The sequence below is a fragment of the Motacilla alba genome, chromosome 4 (genome assembly GCF_015832195.1).
Source record: "Motacilla alba alba isolate MOTALB_02 chromosome 4, Motacilla_alba_V1.0_pri, whole genome shotgun sequence".
In the NCBI taxonomy this organism is placed as follows: Eukaryota; Metazoa; Chordata; class Aves; order Passeriformes; family Motacillidae; genus Motacilla; species Motacilla alba.
The window spans coordinates 39411009-39437101 of record NC_052019.1 but is presented as its reverse complement, the minus strand read 5'-3'; the positions used below and the strand labels follow the sequence as shown (position 1 = coordinate 39437101).

General features: G+C 33.2%; 1 protein-coding gene across 6 annotated transcripts in view; it reads right to left on the bottom strand.

Moving 5' to 3' along the window:
* The window catches only part of FSTL5 (follistatin like 5), a 271571-nt gene that overhangs the window by 203162 nt on the left and 42316 nt on the right, over positions 1-26093 (bottom strand). The window lies entirely within an intron of this gene.

Here is a 26093-nt window from a genome sequence, read left to right as displayed (position 1 = left end):
TTACTGACAGCTACATTTCAAGAATGTTTTAATATAATAAACATATCTTGTCCTATAACAGGGAAGCATAAAGAGCAAAGGACATTTGCATTCTTCTCTGTAATGGAAAAAGTAAGATGTTATTCTGGAACTCTCTGACTGCTTTTCCTAATACTGCCATACTTTCTGAAAAATAAAATGGAAATGTAGCAGGGTAAAAATAAATTATTTCCCTCTCCTTCCTCAAGAAAATCTGCTTTATTGCTGTGTCTCTCACCCATTCTTACAGTTGAGAAAAAGAGATAGTGGATCTTTTGGGGGAAATAAGGTGCTCTGGCCTAACATTTCCTTTTTCTTCCCTCCAAAAACTTTCTTTCCTTTCTACTATCCTTTCATTTGTTCCAACGACAGAGAAAATTCTCTCTTCCTGAGATTTGCAAACACCTACACATTTATGCTTAGTCAATCAAAGTTTGCTTAATGTGAAAAGCTTTGGCAGGTAGCTTTATTATTCTGTATTTATTTCTTTTTACCTCTGGTAGAACAATAATGAAATCCATTATTATGTGATTCTGGAAGTTATGACAGAAAGTCATGCTTCTATTTGAGTCCACCTAGGCCAACATATCTGACTCACACTCTTACAAACAATGGATGAATTTTGAAATACGTTTTGTATTCCTGGTATGTCAGAAATGAATAGTTTGTAAACATCATATCTGTAAGAATTATACGGAGATGAGAAACAAAAACTAAAAAGTGGTGTGTAACAAAGCAGGATGCTTATGGATTTCTCCAGAAAAAGACTAGGTTCAGAATGAGCTGTTGATCTAGAGAGGAGTCAAATAATCTGTTTATAGAGAAGAGGAAACATTCAACCTTAATAAATTTTCTCTGTACAAAACTCCAATTCAAAAGTCTATATTTACACATTTAAGTTGCAATCAGATTCCGTTTCCTTTTTAAGTAGAATATTTCTGAGGGATCAAAAGGAAAACTACAAAAAAAATCCAGATCATAGTAACGCCAGCAATTAACATGGACAAAGCACAAATCACTGATCATTAAATAGTTCCTGAGAATAAAGGCAATTTTAAATATACAGAAAAAAAAATCCCTTCAAGAAGCAGTGAGCAGATTTTTCATGGAGATACTTGTTTTTTTGAAATGGGCACAAATTTAGGGAAGGTATCACTGCTCATCTATTCCAGTTCAAGAAGAAAAATCAGTCAGTTGCCAAAATTCTCCCTGAAAAACCTATTGTGTGAGATAGCGGAACTGTGCAAAAGGAGGGTGCATCCACCACTGCATATACTGCTAGTGGAAATCCAGTTCACTTTCTTTTCTGAAATAGCATTCAAATTTTGAAAAAAATTTCATTCTCATTAAATCATCATTCTGAAATCAAAACATTAGACTAAAATGATAAAAATGGACTCGTGAACATATCAAAGGCACTTCAAAAAAGTGCTTCTGTCACTACAGAGAAGATCTAAAATCTTTTCACATGTTTGATTATTGAGCCCAGAATTCCAACACTTTTTGTTTGGATATCAAATGCTGCTGTATCTTTGTGATGTAACAAAAGTAGAAAAAAGAATTTAGTGATATTATAGCTATAAAAAACCCAATCCCTCAGTAATATATAAATTACTCTTGTGTCCATTAGGGTCTTCTTCTCATTATTAAGCCAACCTTTTTTGACAGTACTTGACAAATACTTATAGATTCTTCTTTAAACCAGAAAAGAGGAAATATCATATCTCACCAAATTTTATTAGTTGGTATATTCATCTCTGCATAATAGTTTTTTTTAATGCTGCCTTCAAGTGAGCAACATGCCTAAAGATTAAACATAAATAATACCTAAAGGTTAAAAACAAAGTAAAATAGTTGTAAGTTGTCTACAAGGTATTGTTAATCTTTTTCTAATCATGTTCCCCATACATGGTATGATAATCCCATGAACAATTCTATGAATAAGAGGTCAACTTTAGAGTAATTGCTAATAAAATCAGCAATTTCTCAATATGGGAAAAGAGTATAAGAAACTGATCTAAAAAGAGAAGTAACTAAAAAGGTTAGGAAGAGTAACATTCTGAACATTCATACATAGGAAGAGTAAAATGTGTTATTTAAAAAGGCTGAAGCACATCTTTAATAGTAAAGCCGAATATATCATTAGGGAAAGTCAACCTGTCACATAAAAAATATTTTGCTGTACTACAGTTGTCCTCATGCTTTGTCTGCTAGGACTCTTATGCATCAGGTCTACATAACATATGACAAGTGATTCCACAAAACCAAAATTGAACTTGTAATGAAGATATATATTGCACTCAGCAACATGAAGAAATAACCAAACTCTGTCCAAAAATCAACTCTTCCTTTTCACAGGCATTCTAATGAAGAACATTACAAAAATCATTATGTTGTTTTATGCTTTTGACAGGTATTTATCAAATCAAAGGAAATTAATAAATTATTAAGGAATAAAGAATCCTGGTGAACAGTTAAGGAAAATACAGTTTTCTGCAAGAGAGAACTTTACCTTCAGATTTTAAAGTCACACTGCAAGTTTTCCTGCATGTGATAAAATCACAAAATACAGCAAAGTCATCTCAGTTGCTTTCTTTACTATTCAGTACACTTCAGGGTCACAGATGAGTTTAAAATGCAGTAGTAAGCATTTTGATGCTAAGGATCCTAAGTGAATAACGATCATATGGAATGAAGCTGACTGGAAACACTGTTCTAGCAAGAATGAAATAATGTAACATAGATTTTTATTAGAAAATATAAATTTGTTGGAAAAAAAACTCTCCATGGGAAGATATTCACTTGAAAAAAATGACCAGGTAAAGTGGCTGAGACTCTAATAGACAGTAGCCTGATTTTTGCTGAGGACACAGGATACTAAAACAGCTCACATTTAAAATACTTGAAGGCAATAAAATTTACTGAGGGTAAAAAGCCCCTTGGCTCTGAACAAGTTGCAATTCTGAGAAGTCTCAACTCACTGTCACTATAAAATTTTGATTCACTTCTGAGACAGAACAGGACCATCAACTTTAGTCAAAAATTTGTCCAAGCTTGAGTATACTTTCGATTTTCCCCATATAGGGGAAGTCTTCACCATATGTCTCTGACATAGTGCAGGGCTGTACTGTAAAATAAAAAAGTCCCTCCACAGCTTGATTTTCATCAATACTATTCACAGTGATGGTACTCAGTAGTATAAAGCTTCTTAACCCACCCAGAGTTAAGATTTAACTATATAAAAATCTGACAGCACATAACAGAGTACAGAAGTCTTCTAATCTGTTTAGAGACCTCAACTCTTCCATCCTCATGAAGTGAAATGAGTATTCTTTCTGGTGTAATTTCAGAAAAGGAAAATGATGAATGCTATTCATTCTGCACTAATACTCATGCACATCTCTCTTCTCTACTGTCATTTGCAACACTTTAGAACAAAATTTTGTCTTCTTACTCCTAAAGAACAGAACCTAGAACTTTTTTCATTTTTTTAAATTTCTACTACTCCAGTTTTAAATAATTATATCTTCTGAATGCCTCCTGCTATTTCTTCTGAGATCAAGTTTTTAAAAAGTGAGAAATGTTCTCACCCACCCAAGGGTAATTCTAGTAAAGCTAAGAAGGAATTGCAATAGCTTTGTTCCCCACAGAATACCATGCGACTGGAGCTGTTTCTCCACAACAGTACTCTGATAAACAACATATTAACACCACAGAGTAATAGTGATGCTTCATAAACAATATGGTGTTATTACAAAGGCACTGTATGCAAACTTGCATGAGATGACTTTCTAAAAAGTTTATTTAAAATAGCCAAGCTCCATTTAATAGAAATCAGTCAGAAGGCAGAATTAAGCCAGGTTAATGCAAACTTATTTCTCAAAATAGTAGGCACTCTCCTGGTCACTGCAGGGAAACAAAGCAATTCACACCACTTTGTGCATCAACAGGAAACTATCCATGCAGGTCACCCATGATCCAAGGAAAAGGTGGAAGCCAAAGGGAAAAGACAGGCATGTTACCTACCCCCTGTTGGCTAATGACTAATTTGAATCAGGTGTTCAAAGCCCACAAGATTCAGTCCTGAGATATACGAACAAAATGAGTGTTAAGGTCCACATATCTACTTGCATTAGGGTTAGGATTCAATGTCTCAGACACTTTTCTGTTTAAATCCTGAGTACCCTACACCACATCTGAGGTCTTCTCTGTGGAAAACACTCAGTCTTCCCTCTGCAGAAAAATGTTTATAACCCACTTTGCTTTCTTCCATGTATTTTATGAACTTACATAATTTTCTTATGGCGGAAATTACAATAATTTGGCTATATCTAGTAAGAACTAAAAATAAAGAGTATAGATTGCTCTTTGAGTCACCAGCCCAATGAAACTTGTGTTTTCATAGTCTTCTGTCTCTCAGCACTGCCTTTGTATTTTTCTTTTCCTTGTCCCAAAATTTTCTCATATTTTACAGTAAATCCATGTCTCCTATAACATGCTACCAGATAACAGTCACAGTATATGGTGAACAGACCAAACAGACACACCAACTGACATGCCAGCAGGTATACAGAAGTTAGCCTGACAATACTTATGTGCAGTACATCTTGAAAACATCTTTTCTGTCTGTGATATTCTAATTAAATAGTTAATTTTGCAAAGTTGTTAACTAAGATAAACAGGATAGAATGTATTTCTAAAACTACAGTTTCTGTTTCCAAGTTGACTCAACCTGATCAATATGCTTTAAAAAATATTATGAGGGGACTGTCAGGAGAAAAAAAAAGGAAAAGATAACTCAGATGACTCTATAAGCTTCCTTTTCTAAATATATAAGGAGAAAAAGGAAAATATAAGGAAGAAAATGGCAGCTAATAAATAGTTAACGATGTACTGACTAGGAAGTATTTAATTTACCTTTGGACAGTTAGAGTAAGAAAACAACTTACCCAACAACAACAACAACAACAACAACAATAAAGTAGAATGACCACCAGGAGATTTATTAGAGTGAGAGTGATTCAAAATAATTTTAATGTTACCTAAAATTCATCCAGCAGTTAAACTCCTTGTACTAGGTCTATAAAACATCTTGTAAGTAAACACATTCCTGATGCTATTAAACAGCTTCACTGCAGTCATCAAAGGCAGTCAGCATCTTATAAATGCAAGATGAGTTCAAGTTAATGCTGTCCCTGGATTTGTTTGCCTATTTCATTGTTAGCTGTATTCACCACTGCATAAATTTTCTTGTCATTTTTCTCAATGTTAATCACCTACAACATCTTTTAAATAGTCCCAAATTCAATAATAAAAATAAATTCTTAAATTTTACAGACATTTATACACTTGCTCACTGCAAGTGTGAGAAGGTCGGAGCTACAAAAATACAATCCTCTTAAATATAAAATCCTCTTAAAATAGATTTTTTGTCTGTAAATTGTGCTTGAATCACAGATGACTTCTATATCAATGTTCATTTTATATACTTTAATATGACAGTAGAAGAAAATGAAGAGTTCATGTACTAAATACTGACATCAAAATTTTGACAGCTGAAATTGCAGATAGTTTAGATTTGCTGAAAGCTGTACTAAAAGTCATATGCTGTCCTGAAATCTCCTTCATCCCATCTTCAGATTCTTCAGCACACCAATAGAAAACATTTCCAATCTTTGCAATTTCTCCTCAGGGCTAGAAGTGTTCCTTTTTCTCTGTGGTCCTGTCATAACCAGGCTTAGGGGTGGATCTCTGCTCTATAATCACAGTGGAATTAACACCCTATTACGTAAAGACACAGAAGCAAATCCAGAGTAACCAGGGTAAATCACAGAATGCAGAGATGCCACAGCTAAAATATTGTTTCAGTGATGAGAAAAAATGCCAGTTGCTCTGTTTTCCCTCTTTTCATTCTTAATTTTGTTGGGCTTTTTCAGAGCCTAGAAAATCTGGTAGCAGACAGACTTTTCAGACTGCTGCCTATAGTTGTGGGATGCATGAGAGCACTGAACACTTCAAGTAAATCACCATCAGTATCACAGCAGCCATGTCACTGAGGAGTATAAGCTCCTTTGCTCCTAATAACGAGGACAAAGTTTTTCTGCATAGCATCTTGGAATGACCACTGCTACACAAAGGCTCAGTGGATTTTAGAAATGAGAATGTTTTCTTTCTTAGGTTGCAATTTCTTATTTAAAATGCTCTAACTACAAATACTAAGAGCATGCTTGTGTTGAAAACTCATCAAAAGAAATCCCAGTATGCATTAAGGAAGCTCCAGTTCTCAAGTTTCAGGGATGTAAAAAAAAAAAAAAAAAAAAAAAAAACCTAAATTATTATTCTGTAGTAAGGAGATAATGTGAAAATTGATTTTTTCTTATTTTTTGGTTTTACCTCATTTAGTTTTAAGCATATGTACCTTTCATGATACAGTTTACTCACATTTTCACTATATTTAACTAAGGCAAAAAAAAGCAGAAGGGCAACATTTTTGAAAAAAACCCCAGCACCAACACTCAAGGCATATGCATCTCAAAAGATTTTGTCTTCTGTGGATGGTATAGATAGATGGAGAATGAAAGGAAAATTACTTCTAGCATAGCAGATAAAGCATAAAATTCCTATTAACTAGAAAATGTGGCATAGAAAGTTAATTTCCTATTTTGGTGGATAATGTGACCAGCTACCAGAAAAAAAAAAAAAAGGGAATTAGTACCATATAAACACACATTAACTATTGAAATTAAAGTTGTTGTTATTATTTGCACAACATCCAATCCAATTTTAGCTGTAAGAAATTATAGAAAATGAGATTTGGAAAGAAAAATCACTGCTTTCATATCTTCAATTTTCCCCACTGTTTTTCATACTACTAAAACTTTGAATACCAATAGGTATTGTATATATTATATAGATATGCTTCAGAAACTAGCTTGTCTAAGGTACGAGGTCAGAGTTAAGCCAACAGAAGCATACACCTCATTGTGCTCATATGCTCTGCATTCACTAAACCAAAATACATTATATGTTCTGAAAAAAATTGTTTTTCATTTCTTATAGCTGTCTCCCTAAAGTCAAGAATATAATGATAAATTGCTAGAAATGTAACCATATTTACAACGCCTGAGATAGAATGCAAATATTCAGAATACAAGTTCCTTGTTATTAGACTCCTGGCACTGCTTTGTGTCAATACCATTACTGTATCTACAAGAATGCCTTTAATTTTCTGAGCCTTTCCTCCCTTGCCTGTGTCCTCTAAGGCAGTTGACAGTTGTATTGTTTTGGGGGTTTTTTTTTGGTATATATAAATGTACTTCATACACAAAACTAAACTCTGAAAGAGAGAGACGGATACAGGCTTGTTGACTGATTGTTAACAGCAAAATTCACATCAGAATTTGAACTGTGATTAGCCTGAGTTATATTATCTTCTAGTAGAATTCCAATTTTAACCTTAGATGGTTTGGGGACACATAAAAATTGCCTCTCTTCCCTATCACAGAGTGCCACATTCCAGAACAACAGAAATTTGAAATAGATTCCTGCAACAGAAATGAAAAATAAACAAATATGAGATTCATTTCCTCAAGTTGAAGGCTGTTTGTCATGTTAGGCAACCTCGATATGAATGCAATCATCTCCCTGCCTATTGGCATAAATCTAGTCCTTCTTTTGCACATTCACCTGTAAGTTGTACACTAGATTCAGTGAAAATTTAATACCTTAAGCATGTAGCCTTGATTACCTAAGTTTTTGAATACCTGTTCATGTTCCTAAATTTCCAATATTTATTTTTTTTCCCTCTCAAGCAGAAACTAGTGATCCCTAGGCAAAATTATAAATAATGTGGCTTAATAATAGAACTTGCACCACTCACAGGCATCTAAAGCTGTAATATAAATGTTTAACAATAGCGCAGGCATTTTCTATTGTAATTAGACATTTCAGCCATGTTCAGCTGAGTCAAGTAAGACAATTTTAAGCAACTAGAGATGTCTTCCTCAAGATCAAACCTAGATTTTTTTAAACTGCTTTTTTGGAATTTTTTAAAAATTTCTAAATAATAAGCATAAGACCACACCAGCTTTAGACTCTACATGGGTTCATTCATGCTAGCTTGATTATTTAATGATTAGTTTCTATTTTGTATACTACTTTTGTTCTGTGTGTCTTAACATTGTCTCCTCCAAATAAGAAAATAATAAATAGAACTGCCACCCAGTAGGCTTGCCCTAGATAAACAATACAAAATCCCTGAACAGATTAGTGGTTTACAAATGCTTTAATGGTTTCCTCTGAGACAAAATTCTGGACTCCTTTAATGCAAGCAAGGATTACAAATGTAATCTCATACTGGGGCTAGCTCTCTAGTTCAAACATTCTGCTACCAAAACACTAAAATATCTGTTAGGTACAGAAGAATACGACTTGTGACCTACCTTGTGTGTATAAGTCAGTAGGGTGCTTTCATATATTCCATACATAAAGAAATATATATATATTTCAGTAAGAATAGCTGACAAAAAAAGTACAGAAGTCCTCAGATTAAAGCTCTGGAGGACATTAAAGATGTACAGTCAAGGTCTGTGCAGCAAAGTATCATTTTTTGAGAGATATAAGATTTCCCTACGATAATCTGATTTGATATGCTTCATGTAAAATATGTATTGTCATTTAGTGCCAAAAATAAAGACAAGAAAGTCTGTAACTTTAGTAGAACCCTTGGAGCATGAAGTTGCTACAGAAGAGAACTGCATGGGCTAAAATTAATTTCTGCATCTTTGACTACTACATTCTACATGAGGGAATCTCCAGTACACAAATATATGTGGAATGTTATAATTTGCTATCCCCTGCATCAGCCAAATGAATTAGCATTCAAGAGTGTATTAAACTAGAGGAATTAAATTAATTGTGGCAGCTCACATATATGAAGGAAGCTCAGTTGTTGTTCTGATGCCTGAAAGATTTTTTTTTGTTGCTCTTTCAGGGTATTTTTTAAAAGTACAGGATGGCAGTCGCTAAAACACAAAATATTTGCAGCTGCTTCATGAACTCAACACCACAGACTTCGCAGTAAGTTCTGATCAGACCTTGTAAGCAAATGAGTCATGTAAAGTTGAGTTGAAACAAAATTAAGTATCTGCTAAACCACAAGGTCAAATTGTCTCTCACAGTCTTGCCATCATGTTTAGCAGTGTTATGATCTAACTTCAATAGGGAAATCAGTAGGATCTGACTCAAACTTAGATCTCTCACAGCCTAGAAGAACATTTTAACCTTTACACGACAAACATCAGAGTATAATCTTCATTTCACAAAGTGACTCCTGCCCAGTGTTGGTCAGGGTTAGGGGTGGCCATGTCTTGCTGAGTAATCTACTCAAAACCTCTAGTTGTAGCCTTTGATAGTTTATGTTGTTATTGTTAATATTAAAAAATTACAGTTAATTACATAAAATTTTATTTATTTTATTTTTATTGGCTTAAGTTTATGTTTTATTGCCAGACCATATAATCAAACTTTTTAAATTTTTAATTACAACCATAAAATTAACCTTTTGACTTGTAACAGTGTGTCAAAAGCATTAGACAGCACAAAACTGTCTTTTCAGCAGTGTCAATAGAGGTGTAAGTTCACCAGTCATTTAGCATCCATTTAGCTTCTACACATTCTGATTTCTCTTAAAGAGTTTCTCACTCCCTCTATGTTGAAATTATTTTATTCCATATAAAATTTACATCTCCAAACATAAGCTCAGAAAACCAAGTTACAAGAATTCAAAGGCATTATTTTCTTAACCTGAATATCTTTTCAAGCATTTATTTTTGTTAGTCTGTTAGTCAGTTGTTAAAACATTTTAACTTTTCACAACTGTTAAAAATGTTGTTAAAAAAAGGCAAACGTTTTCTAGCTTGTCTTTATAACTTTCAAACACAAAAGGTTGCTTAGATTTAAGGGCTTTTATTTAATTATTTTAAACAGGATTTTCATAGTACTGTTCCAAACTTTATAAATTATTAAAGAAAAGAGGAATAAAGAAAGGAAAGGAAAACAAGGTTTGCTTGCCTGACATTAATTGTGAGGTTCTGCATTTCTTATAGTACAAGGACTTTGCTGCAATGGATGAATTTTCATTTATATTCATTGTTTGCTTGTATTTAAGATTAACAAAATTATTACTTATATAGGAAAAAAAATACAAATCTACCAAGAAGGTAGAAGTGCTACCAATTTTAGCTCATAGATTCATCCAAAAATTTATGTCATTTTGATTAAGTTGCAACCATTTCGGCAATAAAGTGACTTTTGAGGTTCTAAAAACGTATGAGATGTGACCAACAGAAGTACAAAACACTATTTCAATGCACTGCATAATTTATGCCACATCTCTTCAGTGTGGTCCTGAAATTCACAATTAAAGCACACATAACACATTTTTTTAAACATGAGTACTATGAAAGAGAACGTCAAGCATTTCGATATTCCTTTAAGATATTTGCATGTGAATTTGCATGTCAGACACATGGCTCTCTGTCAAAACCAGCATATGGTGGTATGTGCAAACTGGAATCAAGGTAACACCAATTTTGTCAACAATTATTACTAAAAAAGGTAGGTATTGTTGTTCCATAAATTAATTACAGATTTCTTAGTAAAATAAAAGCAGGAAATATATTTTTAGTACCAAGGAATTAGCTAATACATTTTTATCTTTGAAGAAATAGCAGTTGCTCTTCAAGACTACCTTTTAGGCAAAAAGTTAGTCAAAAACTATGACTCCATTGAAAGCCAAAAAATAAACTTCAATTTTTTATATCTGTAATATATATGTTTATGGGTTTCAAAGTGCACAGATAAAACATATTCTGCTACACCTTGTAGTTGTAGAGCTGAAGGGAAGAAGCAGATCAAATCCAAATGTATTGCATATTTTCTGTTACCTGAATAATGTAAAGCCTACAAACTAGTTATCAATTTTTCAGCTAACATAAAATAGAATGGTTTATTTTTTCATTATATGAATTTCATTATTTAGTAGAAGAAAATGACTGCTTCATTATTTATCATTTGCTGCTTATTTATTTAGTATAAGGGTAGCCAAACATTTTCGACCCAACAGCCAAAAAAATCAGTTTGATATTGTTCAAGATGACATTCTTTCTAAACCCAGAAAAACATTTCAAAATGTAAAAGGTGAACAAAAAAAGAATAAGACATATCCTGTTCTCCTGCTCTTGGGACAACAAAATAGAATCAATCAAACAGTACCCACATGAAAACAAATATTATGAAACCATGGAATAATTACTAGTGAGAAAATAGTTATGAGAGGAATACACCAAAATTAAAGAATTTCTGTGGGCTTTGTAAAGCTGAGTGGAAGAATTCTCCTTATCTAAAATATTTCTTATTTGCCACTGTGAAACCGGCTTTCAGTTTCTGTGTTATACATGACATGACAAAGTTTCCAAAATCAATATATAAGCACTGGCATTGAAATGAATATAATGTGTATTTCAAGCTCCTGGCCATGAACCTCTGTGGAAAGACCAACAGACTAAAGGCTCTAACAAATTCACTGCATGCAACATGCACTTCAGCTCCTGCTTCTGAAAGGCCTAGCTTATCCCACAGAGTTCTAAGGAATAAAAGAAAGACTAATAACTGATGACATACAGATACTGCAAATAAAGGTCATTTTCAGTAGCTGGCTGTATTACAATGTGCTCCATAACTTTGATAGAACCAAATAATAATACGGCATGAGTATTCCTTCAAATAAGAGGATGTATATCCTATAGACAGTTCTAAATTTAACATTATTCTTGCAGCATGGGCTGTTGTATGTTGTGGCTGCTAAACTGCACTTGTTTATTTTTAATTAGAAAATAACAACATATTTAGCCCCTAGGTTTTCCTGCTCACTGAGTTATAGAAGAGCTTTTCTCTCTGCCTATTTCTTAAGTGGAAAATCTTACATTTCACTAAGTAGCATTGCCACAGTCCACCCTGCAACTTAAGTCAGGTTCTCTGGGCCTCCATACCATCTCAAGTTAGAAAACATTCAGGATAGAATAAATAGTTAGGTGTCTGCTAGCTTTCCTTGTATGCATAATATGATTCACCCACTTGATGAGAAGCTCACGAGCCCTGAGTCAAAGACCAAGGAAAATTAAGACACAATTAACTAAATTGGTACACTGGTATCCAGCTTTTCTCTCTTGTTTTGAGAATGGTGCCAGAAGAAGTGGACAGATCTCCCTCTTACGACCTTAAAACACTTTCCTGGTTGCTCTGAGGTCCAGCTTCATCTTCTAAAGATACTGTTTTTGATGAACAGAGGCACAATTAAATTGGCTGGTCAATGTTTAACAGAGGGGTATTCCCTTCAAAAGAAAACCTTAAAATGTTTGATAATAAGCAATAAATTGTTTCCATCTGCTGTTGGAAGATGGCAGGATCTTTTTGGTCCCTGTTTTCATGCTAAGCACAACCCATCTCTTCTACCTCAATTTAATCAATGATTTAGAATTTCCTGTGTGATTTTCATGAACTGAATCACTCCGAAACGAGATACAAATTTCTAAATGACTGACCTCTGCCCTATATTTCCCAAAGCATAAGGGAGAAATTTTGTAAATGTATTGCTAAGATGCTTTGATGGTACTCTGAAAAAGGAACTTTCTTCTACATATTAATTCTTTCAGAATTATGTCCTCTGGTTTACCTCTCTGTCTGCCATTAAAATCAAGCACACCTGCAGAATGCCACTGAAGTTAATCAAATTTAATATATGTATATAAAAATATACCAGTAGAGAATATTTTTGACTCTATGGCCTGCAGAAGATGATTGCACACAAGCTGAGAAAATCTTCATATTCAAATGAGAGGGCTTTTTAAAATTCCATCTATTAATTCTTAGGCCATTTAAAAATCATTAATCTATTTTGCACTACTGTTTGCAGGGAAACCAATGTTTTTCAGCAACCAGCATGATTCAAAAGTTCTTTAAAAAGTGATATGCAAACATAACATGAACTACAATAGCTTCTCTGTGTACACTTAACATTCCATGAGTTAAAGCTTTTTTTGACATTTTTCTTCAAGTTGTCCTTCCAGTGCCCTATCTGAAATTAAAGAACAAAAATGCTAAGCCTGTTTAATTTAGAATAGCAATGAATTAATCCTAATAATGAAATAACTTCAATACAACGTTGTCTTTGAATCATTAGAGGATTTGCAGATAGTATCTTGTGAATGCAAACAAGATAATCACACAAGCACAGATACCAAATAACCCTTTTTCCAAACACTGCTGGGCATGCATATTCAACAAAATGCAAATATTGACTTTTCTGATAGCAACTAGATCAGATTGCTAAGGTGCCTGATGAGACACAGCAATCCCAGTGTGGGAAACAGTACTGACCTTCATGCTCTGCATGGCAAGCCTCTAGCTCGCTTGCATTTATGATTCCCCTAAACTCTGAGCGTTTGCCACAACTGCAAGAATAAAGCAGACATGTGGAAAAGGGCAATCTCAGTCAGTACAGAAGAGCCTGAAAGAAAGTAAACATGTTTCATGTCTCATATTACCTCTCCAGAGAGACAAGGAAAGGAAGACCTGTCATTTGCAACTGACTGCTTATGAAGATCAGTGGGCACACAAAAAGACTTCTTTTCTTAATAAGCAAGGAGAGGGGATAACAGGGCACACACCTTCCAAATTCAGCAATCAGTATGTCCAGCAAGTGTGGAACACAGACCTACAAAAAATGTAATGCTTTAAAAAGTGCTCATCCAGAATGAGTGCATACAGTCATACAGAGTCACGTAACATGTTTTACCAAAAACCTCATCAAACACGCTGTAAAACCCCAAATTTATAAGAAGAAATATCTATAATACTGTACATTTGGGTTTGTATGTTTTAATCTTGAACTACATTACACTTACAAGTTTTGCCTAATCAAACACTTCAATTTGAAGTGGAAATGAAGAAATGAAAGGGAAAAAGTCCAGCATTTCCTGCTGCTTTTATTACACTTTCTATAGATGACATGATACCGCAAAATGGTTGTTTAAAATATGTATTTAAAGGCTATTAAAGATTTCACTAGAAATCCTTTTTTTCCTAGGTTCTGATTTCTGTCCTGAGATCCTCTTTCTACACATTTTTAACTGTATGTCTGTCCTGACATTTTATCTGTACATCTGTGAACATACAGATTTACTTATATAAGTTTATTAATATATATGTTGAACCACCTTAGAAAGACCATGTTTAGGCAATATAAATAGCTTTATATTTGTATCTTTAGCTTTCATAATTCTGTATTACTTCTGCCAACATATTTCATTTATGATACTCCTAGCTCTATGTACTGTTTTTATTTTGAGATGTCAATTACAATTATAGAGAGTAATAAGATTTTTCAATGTTTCTGGGGAAAGAAGGTCAGATTACTGCTAATTAAACCTGTGTGCAACCTACATATATGATCCTTTGAGCACAGAAATCATGAGTCTGATACCAGAGTGTTTTTATTGGGTTTTTTCCTCCATTTGTAATGCATTTTTAGTGGGCAATTATCCTTAAGGCTACAAATCACAGCTTTTACATTTTATGAGGAAGAATCAATGTGTGCTTATTAGAAAGTTGGTGGCACTTATAACACAAATGGGAATTTTGTACGCCTTTCTATTTGCTAAAATTCTCTAATCTTTCCTTCTTTCTGAGAGCCTTCATTTAATCAGCTCAATGCAGGACTTTAAAAAGCTAAGAAAAATGCTTGTTTTAATGTTCTTGGATTTATTTATTTCTGAGATAATGAAATGCTTTCTTAAATTGCCATTAAAGTAACACTGCCATGGATTTTTATAGTCTTTTAAAAGAATGAAAACATCAAGATTTGACTGATTGTTGCTAGTGGACCAGCATTCCCAAATGTGTATGTGGATTTTGTGCATAATTTAAATGAAGACTAATTTGAACCTTATTATTGAGAATTTTTGTTTTGATATCCTTCCAGCATAGCAATCTAAGCCTACACTTAGGTCTAGACAGGACACCAAATGCTAGAGAAGCAAAAATTTATAGCCTGGGCATCATATGTGCAAATAAATTACAGGTGCTACAAAGTCCAGTGAGAGCACAAAGAGAAGAAAGAATCCCACTCTGTTACGCTGCCATTGAATACAAAGACACTTGCTTATAGATGATATTTAGATGTGGAACCACTCATGTCAAATCTCTCAGATTATTTAACAAACCATCAGCCTTACTTTATCAGCTGTGGATTTACCTTTTAACCAACCCTCGCGCAAGAAAATTCTGATAAGTGCATGGACAAAAATCTATCCCACTGTATTTCTTTCCCAGGCTGGAAACTCTGATAAACAGCTTTTTGATCAATAACTGTTGCCTAAACAGCCAAAGGCCTCACTTTATGCAGTTATTCAGGGTCACATAGAATTACAGTTTGTTGCTGTCATTGCAATGATACTATATGGATATCCTTTCCATAGCTGAGCAAAACAAAATCTGGCAAACCTTATTGTCAACTACTACAATTTTGAAATACAAACTTTTTCTGACAGTTATTTATATGTCATATAAAATTAAAAAGTCTTCAAGAATCAGTCAAAATTTACTCTGACATGATTTCAGATAATATTTTTAAGGGTAGAAAATATTTGAATCGCTATTAATTAATAAAATTAATTATTTCTGGAAGAATCACCAGGCTCACAAAGGTGATGGTAGATAAATTTACAAAAAATAAGCTTGTAAAGACATGATCCAAAATGAATGTTCACCTTGACTGTTTTCACTCAGACCTTTAAAGTTCACTCCTTTTCAGAACCTGAAACTGAAAACTTAGTTTGTACTTTTTAGGCTCACGTGTGCCCCATGACTATGAAGAAAGCTAGAAGTTACTTCAAATACTTAATCTCTAAAAAACCTTTGAAAGTTCAAAGGCATATCCTACCCTTCAATATTCAAGGGAGGTTGCATTTTAAGCCTTACAGATATTCTCCCCCAGAGAACACAGATTACTTTCTGCCATGTCAAATCTTGAAAGATATGAATGGCTGGTATGAAAAAGGGAGACAGAGCTTATGCAAAAAGGGGCACAGGTGGGAAAGAACATGGAAAAAGAAGGCTTTAGAGAAAATGATCCAGGCCATGGCTGAACAAAAAAAATTATATTTACACAGGTGTGTAAAGGAGAAAAACAGAGCCATTATCATAACCCATAAAATGAAACATTTTACCTTGCCCTATAAACAGAACACCTTAAATTAGTCTTCCAGATAAGAGAGATCTTGCTTCAGTTTAAAGGAGAAGCTGAGTGACTCCTTGTATCATCTCTCTCAGGCGATTTCCTGAGGTTTTTTCTTTCAATAATGTGTCACTTTGCATGAACTCAAATAAATTTGTGCACAGGTAAAGCACCAAATCTCCTGCTTAGCTTCACAGAACCAGGGAAATGCCTCCTGAAAGATGTTTCATTCAATGTTTACTTTATTATTTGCACACGATCACACATAGCATTTTTATTATCATATTAATTCATGCAAAGAGGAGAAAACTGCACATGAAGAAATATCCTCCTGCATGCAAGGAGTGCTGCCTCTTGTTTAAAATAATTATAATATACCTAACTTTTCATTTCAGGAATTCCATGCTTTTTTCAAGCATTTGTATCAACATGCTTTCTAAGTATCCCGTTCTGCTAGGAAAAACAAACTATGTCCTTGAGTTTTACTTAAAAATACTGTCTTATCACTGGAATAACTATTCTCTATAATTGCTTATGATTAAAGTAAATTCAATCTAAAACATTAATGCCTTCAGTAGTATATTCAGATCTACATCTCAGTAACTCTACTGCCAACTTCTTGCCGAATCAGAAGTCTCCTTTTTTTCTTCCCAGGATGCTGTTATATATATTTAAAGAAAAGAAAACAAAACCAAACCACCACCTTTTTTAATAATAGAAAATTAACTTTTATGTTTCAGAAAATATTTTAAAAGCTAATTTAAAAAATGAACAGAAATTTCATTATTAGGAAGAAAGGTTAGAAAGCAGCATCCATTTGCTAAAGATGTACACAATTGCATAATCAAAAAATTTTGTATGCTTTTTGTACTAATCACTTGAATAGCTACAATAGAAACATAATTTTTAATTTTACTCTCTTTATTTTTAAGCTATAAAATATCCATTTATTGTTTTAATGGAATTAAAATATTTTATTTAAATAGCTAAGTTCCTTGTTGTTCTAATTTGTGTCACGTAGGAATACACATGAGTGGGCCTATTTTTATTATTTGATGCATTTTTGTTACAGCTCATTCATCTAAGGAATTAGCTCTTCAGGTCTTGGGGAGCTACTTTAAATTTGAGGACTAAAAAAGAAATTTATAAAAAAGGTCCCATATATACATATACAAATATATATATATGTGTGTGTGTGTGTGTGTGTGTGTGTGTGTGTATGAAAAAAATACATATATATGAATTAAGCAGAAAGACATTTGAGTGACTGTTTGCTGGGTTGGCAGGACAACAGGACATACAAACAACATATAGCCAACCCAGGACAGACTGCAACCTCTGGTTTGGATCCCTTCAGAAGAAGGTGTAATAATTACCCACATTTAAACTGCTAGTTAAAATGGATGCATTCATTCCCTGTAAAGTTTCCTTAGAAACACCGGACTCTTAAGCATAATCTAAACAGACAGCCGGGTCCACCCTTTATGATAATGTGCCACGCAGCTTTATTAATCTGACCTTTGGAAACAAATGAGAAATTTTATACTGCCCCACCATAATTGTTAGTGACAGGCGTTTTAGCAGCCTGTAATTTGCACTCCACTGTAACACCTACTTTCAGTTATGATGTAAGCCTTAACAGGATCTGACACCATCAATCATGTTCTGGTGTCTAAAGCAAGTGACAAAAGAGCGTGCTTGGAGTAAACCAGAACACGACCTTAATGATAATGAAACACATCTACCCTTGCTATTCAGAGACAAAGGCAAAATATGAATACTGTAATTGTCTCAACCAGCATCTGAATGATACACAGTGCTGCAATAATTGGGAGAGAGATTTGAGGTGGAAATTGTGCTCAACAGACTCATTTTTCAAGTTTACACAAGTTCTGATTGTCCGTTAAGTTGCTTGCAAGACTCATTTGATAGGAGAAAATATGTTTTTAATTTATAATCAACAGCATTCTGAAGAACACTATATGAATGCAAAAATTAATTCTTTTTAAGATGGCATGATTATGGAAATTTCTTCTATGCAACACTAACGTGTCAGGTTTTTTCCACATAAGTGTTCTTAAAAGTTTATGGCCTATAAACAGCACAGAAAACCTATATGCAAGTTATGTTGATAGCTGTCAATGTTACAAATATGCAATAAAACCAGTGGCTTCATACCTGAATGAAAAAGATATCTATTTACAGGTATTTATTGAAAAAATATAAAAATTAAATGGAATTTATTTCTGAAATACCAGTTTTTATTCAGATCTTTTGCTTCTAAATGCTATGTATTCTCCTCAACTTCACTTTTGTCTTTCATGACAACCCTTTCTCAACTTTAAATACTTCTGTATGAATAGCCTAATGAAACTGCTGCCTACATTGGATCTTAAGTTCATATCTAAAAAATTATTATAGAGCATGTAAAGATCTCTGTGGATTTTAAAAATTATCTCTATGTATATATATATATATATATATATATATATATATATATATATACACATACACACCATGGCCTCCTTTCTGTGCAGTAACAAGGTATCACAGCAGACTATTTTATACAAACATAGAGATAATAGTGAGATCTACTGATAAAGCAAGGGCTATGCTATAGGCAAATAAAACACAATAACAGAAGTTGCTTTCTTCTAGTATAAATTCATATATACATTTTTAGCTATTACATTGTATACTTTTTTATTTAAAAATAAACCACAAGTTTTTCATTTAATAGCATTAGTATATTTTCTGACCCGCACTTAGCTTTTTGAAAATCTATTCTAAAAGGAAAACTTCAAGTTGTTCAGATAGGAAGATTATTTTGCTTCACCAGTCTGTTACACAAAATGTGAGCTGCAATTTCTATCATTCTCATTTGTTTATTTTTAAGCATAATAACTTCCTGCTACACTACACAAGCAGTGTGAAATAGCCTGCTCCACCTGGCTTTTATATGCCAAACTTAACTGAGGTATCTGTGGTGTTGAAACAAATCATATTTTGCTATTCATTCTGAGAATGAAGGCTCTGCAAAAGCATAGGGCACACAGAAAAGGTATATAATACTTTAAACCAGCTAAGCTTCACAGGAAATGACCCATTTTACATTTAGATTTCTATTGTTAGCGTAATCAAAGGAATATTCACCACATGTGAGAAACATGGCATGCATAGCCTACAGACACTGCACTAATGTATCTATAGCCATATTAAAGGATCCAAGAATACTTTTTCTGTGAATTTAGTGCAAACCTTCAGTGCTCAAGAGCTGATTCAAATTACCTCATATAGCCATCTGCGGTTAGTGTACCTCTTTTAAGATGAAAGAGGTAAATGAAAGCCATTATTGAAAATACACATTTTTTTAAGCACAAAAAAGAATCTTAATATATAAAACTACAAAGCTTTTAGCATTAATTTTTAACTTTAAAACCTCAACATTATTAATAATAAAAGAATAGACTAACTTTAAGTCAAGTCATATTAATTAGCTCTTCTCAGCCTACTCCTGAAACAACACAAGAAATTACCCAAAACATTTTCACTATAACATTCAAGTTAAACAGTAGCGACTCTTACATGGAAGCTTAAAAAAAAATCAAACTGTATTGCTATTCAAAGTCTTTTGTGGGTCACACAACATTAAAATTCAGACGACCAATACATTTAAATTTAAATAACCAAAATTGCTACATTCATCCTCTGAGTGACTTCTTTAAAGATAGTAAAGTCTTAATAGGAATGAAGATGTATTCCAGTCAGTATTCAGCACTCCCCTCCCCTGCCAGTGCTGAATCTCTTCTCCACTGTATCTGTTCAAGTTAAGTGTTTGTGCACTACAGAGAGAAACTTCATGAATACCACTGAACTTATTCTCTCTTGTCAAGTTCACAATGCCTGCTTTGAAGTAGATTTAATAATTTAACAGAATGCAACTTAAATTTTAGGAGGACATGGATGAACTTTTTTAGAAAAACAAAAGAGGGATACCAATCTCTTTTGTTAGTTCTACTAAACTACTACATGCAGAAATAACCTTTGTATCTCTTGTTGGAATAGATAAATCATATTGGAGAAGAGTTCTTGCCTGGAATTTTAACACAGACCATATTTTTCCCTTCCAAATTTTCTGAAAGTCATGAATATTGCATATGAGAAGAAAACCAAACTCAGATGTACATTTTCCTGGTGTAAAGAAAATCCAAAGAAGAACGAACTTCTCTGTATGTATAATTCTTAAAGCTGCCAACAAATCAGGCATGAAGAACTTCATCCTTTTATGAATACAACAGACACAGTTGTAGAACATTTTTGCTTTCATATTTTCTCCACTATTATTATATATACACTATTACATAACATATATAGGATCATTTATATATAAAATATCATATAATACATAAATATACATAATAAATATCTGTAGTTATCTCTGTAGTCATTATCAGAATATATGGGCATCCCCCCACATAGTTTTAAAAAGTGGCAGAAATAATGGCTATGCATTTAAGAAACATTAAAGATGCATCTAATTATTCCAAATGATTTTTAGAATATAGGCTCACAGCTATGAATTTTTGTATAATTTAAAAAACTTCTTTAGTCTTACAGCAAAAATGGACTTGGAAACTTTGCAGGCAAGCAGTATAAAGTTGGAAATAACTCCACTGTGAAAATGCAGACATAATTTGTAACAAAACACTCAAGAAATTCCATGTGATACTGTTCCTCCCCTGACACTAATACAATAAAACTGAAGGCAATTTTTCACTAGTATGGAATGTAGGTCTAGAATTAATCTTAAGGTAAATGCTGCAATTCTGTAAAATATATGCACCATGTTGTACTCACTTGTTATTACTTTAGCCTTTTTAATTAATTTCTTGACTAAGATAAAGTGTGTTTACCTCAAGATAACAACTGGTGAGGCCATATTTGTGCAGTTTACACTGTTTATGTCCATGGCATCACACTGGTAGCAGGTCTGACTAGGTTAGTATACAAATACTGTGCTGCATTGACAGATAGATATCAAAAATGGATTTCAGCATTGTCAAATAATGCTTTGCTTAAAAGAAATAAGAAAACATTTTCATAAATCTGTATATACAGTAGAGACTTTGCTCTTAGTGTATACTTTCTGTGTCAGGTAATCACACTGTTATCAAAGATATCACCTAGAACTGATACATGACACTGATTCACACACCTTACTTTCTCAAAATGAGCTTCAGGTCTGCTGAAAAATAAATCCTAAGATTAACTGATATATTAAAATTATTTTCACACATGAAGAAATTTGTTTCTTTTAAATGCATTTCATATTCGGACTCTGAATTGATTCAGACCTTAGCATTATCATTTCTATAAAAGTTAATCATGATAAAGCCATTCCAATATAATAATAAAGAAAGAACACTCCAAAACATTCAGTTAATAATACTGCGTCTGTAGGTCTTTTGTAAGAAAGGGAAAAGAGAATTATTCAGGTGTAAAACAGAACTCCATTTCTTGTGACAATTCTTAAGTAACAAAGAGATTTGAGTTTCAGTTGACCAGGCCTTGGAGGAGAACAGAACAGGATAAAGGGGATAGGATTTGACATACTTAGTTCAAAAATCCTCATACCAACTCTTCAAAGTTTATTCACTCAGGTAAATTGGAACATAACCACAAAAAAAAATAAAAAGAACTTCAGAACAAAAACTACAGGTCAGGTACCAACATTTTGCTACTACATTTTTTTCTGAAATGTACTGATCTAGTACAGAAGCTACCAGAGCATAAGAAACTAAAACATTAGTCAGTTCAGTCCAGGAGGATTGTAGGTCAGATTTTAACCACACAAAATTAATAGAGGTCTGTTGAAAAATGAATTAAGAATAATTTGTTTAATGATTTTTAACACAATAACACAATATAATAAATATTATATTATAGATATTATTATGTATAATAGTCTAGAATATTTAGTATTATAATTACTGTAATATTAATATAATATTTAATAATTATAATTTTTAGGATATTTTAATAATGCTTGAGTAGACAAATTGAATCACTGGATACATTACAGAATGTAATGAACTGTATTTTTTGCCACGGTTAATGGTTTTAACATGACACAGAATGCTGATATCATGTATTCTGCATCAGAACATGCATAGCTTTGTCCATTACCAAAAGTAATAACAGCCAGACATATTGCAGAATAGATCTAACAGTTTGTTCACCCACTGGCATTTGAGAGTATCTCCAGACACAATTTCACTTTTACAAGTTATTATTCAAATAAGGCCTTACTGATTTTGTCCCTTAAATTCTCCAAATTTTAAAATTTCTTAAGCTTTTTTTCATTTCTTCTTGTCTTACATTCACCAGTGCATAGAAAAAGATTACACCAATCTGGGATTTCAGAAAAGACCAGGAATATGGTGAAGATATGCTAACTATTTAAAGAGCAAAAAAGCAAGTAAGATATGCTGGTGATGCCTATACGATTTCCTCTCTAATTCTGGTAGCTAAAGATTATAAAAGGAACAGATGTTTGTTAATGATATCAGAGGAGTCTGGCAATATGTTCATAATCATAGATAATTATGTTTTTTAAACTAATCTGTGAGTCAATAATGGTTTTACATTCAGATTATTAAGGTAAGCATAAAGTGAGAAGTATTGAGTACAATTAGAAATCCAAGTTGTAATTAAAGTTATGTCAGTCAAAATTCTCTAAATGGTTTAATTTTGAGTGCTAGTGATGTTCAAAGCTCAGATCAATAGTAGCTAGCAAACATTGTAAAAGCCTCCTATACAGCTGGTATGCGACACCTATACAGGTGTTCTTAACCAATGTAAAATAAAAATCTTCAAATTAATATCATTAAAATTATTTGCATGCACACTTTGAAAATCTTATGAAAAGTGCATATTTTCCAAATGTTAGCTGGAGCACTTTTTCTATCTTTCAAAAGGTGTTCTCTAAGTTGCTAGAACTATTAGGCAAAGTTACGCTACTGTATCATTGCTCAATATAAACACAACAACCACCTTACTCTCAGCCTAAATTCAGACACTTTTCTGATTTTGCTCGTGGTTTTTTAGAAAGATATTACACATCGTTTCTCTATACTGAAATCCATTTTTAATTGTCAAAAAAAAAAGTTTTTGTACTGTAATTCAAACTATTACCAGGCTTAGGGACTGATCTGAAATGCTACCAGTTCACTGAAATATTTTTGTGGCTCATCATTTCCTATGTGCCAGTGTTTTTCCTGTGGAAAGAAACTGAGATGCCTTCAAGGTTTGGCAAATAGTTGAAATGGGTCAACTTTCTGGTACTTTAGAAGTAAATTTTTTTCAGAATAATACTGCCAGAAACTATTTCGACTTTAAAGTTTATATTGTTATTTATTAAAAGCACATTAGTGTCTCCAAAGTCAAACATAGGCTGGGAAGAAAATTCTGCACATTGCTTAAATGTTACGCAATTTCTGACGCTTCCAAATCATCACAAAAATGCCTATTTTATCTTCCACTATAGGTTTGGAAATAAAACATTCTTTTGTCTGAAGGAGTTAACACTGGAAAAGAAAGGTAAGGAAGGTCAAATGGGACTTCAAGCAAGCAATTAAAAGCTAGCAAAGTTTGGTTGGTAATTGCCTTGTTATTTCTTTCACATTACAGAAGTGTTATAAAACTAATTTTATTTGTATTTTGCCCTGGTAATAATCATTTTCACATACAAAAAATTCTCGGAAGCATAAGGAAGTTTGCCAGCATACATTTAAACTGTAAAATATTAACATAGTGTTTTACATAAAAGCAGTGTTGCTTTTCTCAAGCAGCGTACAAAAAGATCTGTTACCTGTTAGGTAAAACAAGAAAAAGAGTATCACAGATCAGAAGGAGATGGGACTAGTGTCAGAACAGGGGGTGTTTGAGTATTGGCTTCTATCCTGGTGTGATTGACTTAAGAGGCTGAACACAGAAGCAACAGATGGGAAAAACAGACACATCAGAAATGCATCAGGAGGGAAAAAAAACACTACAGAACAATAAAAACACCCTTACTAAAATAAAAATAGTAATCAGATGTACGGTACAGCAATTTTTATAAATTAGTTAAAATGAAAAATTCATAGGTATTTATAATGTAATAAAAGATACAGAATGCTCCTTTATACTAATATATTGATCCTGCTGAAGTCAAGAAGCATTTGACTTGAATTCTGCTGAAATATCCTCCCCTCTTAAAGATACAGCCTAATGAAATTATTAATAAAAATTAGATACTGAACTACTGACTTCAATAGAAGTTAAAAGGCACAATAGAGACATCAGCATTTCTCTTGATAAGGATGAAACTGCCCTCTGAATTAAGAGGAACACATTGCTTCTGAAAGCATCAGAACTGTCAAGAAACCACAGAAAACTTTTTGTCCTTTTACCATATGTAGTGGCTGAAATATGTAGAGTGTAAGGAATATTGTTAGAAACCCATCCCAAGAACTTGAGGAAAATTGACCTATCTCAGAAGAACATATGCAGAGCACAAAACATTTAGATATTGCATGTGAATTGCAGTTGCTCATTGACAAGACAAAAATGCTTATGCTGAAACATTAATTTAGTCTTGTTTCATCTGAGCCAACCAGTATTTTAAGTAGAAAGAATTTTACGATTTTTAGATGCTGTAAGTGAAATAAAAATGTCTTTCTAAAACTTTGCAATTACATGGATAAAGAATACATGAAAACAAATAAATTCAAAGAATATGAAAAGAGAACACCACCAAAAAAACCCAATAATAAACTCACCTTAAAATGGCATTATACAATAAAGAATATCTGTAGACACATATATGTTTCAAAGACTACTCTGTGCATAATTAGTCTTCCAGAACACTGAAATCTTCCAAGTTGAATTGTCAGTTTAAGCAGAGACAAACATATCTTGCAGGAAGTTTAGTAGGTTAAATATTTCCTCAAGTGATGTTACAGCCAGAATCACAATAAATTCTGTGCAGCTCAGCACCAACATCACTGCCTAGCTGAAGAAAATGGATGTCTCCCTTCAAGTAGAGTTTAATGGGTTCCTTTGGTTGGGGGTGTGGACACCCCTTCACAATCCTTTGAAAATTGTTTCCCTGGTTAGTTCACTAAAGTAACAGCTAATGAATGAGATGGGCACTCCCATCAAGCTCATTACTTTGTCCCAACTTTTACTGGTTGCTCACATACATACCGTGACGACCACCTGGCAACAGCATGGGTGTGTGAGAAAGACTGTCAAACATCATATATGACTGCCATAAATCATAAAAAAACACAAAGAATGGCCCATTTCAGAATCCTTCAGTATTCACAAATAATTTATTCCTGTAATCTGATCAGAGTTGTCACAGTCTTTTTTATAATTTGTATTAAGTCATCAGACAGGAAAGCGTTTTGAACAATACATCTTGGAGAAACTCACTACATCTAGAGAAGATTCACCTTTATATTGTATCACCTCTGAAAAGAAAATTATAAATCAAAAATGGGTTGAAAATAAAGGGCATTTCTTGGTTCAATTATTTTTCCCATGCACACTCTTCAAATGAAGGACCATAGGTCATTCAGATGATGTAAATTATCATATCAGAATAAGCAACCTAATTGTCCTGACACAACTCAAATCAACCATCAGCTTTAGCTTGCCTTTAGATGCTTGTGTTTATCCTCCATGTGAGAGAAAGCAAGAAAATTGAGATGAATGAGTTCTGTGATACATAAAT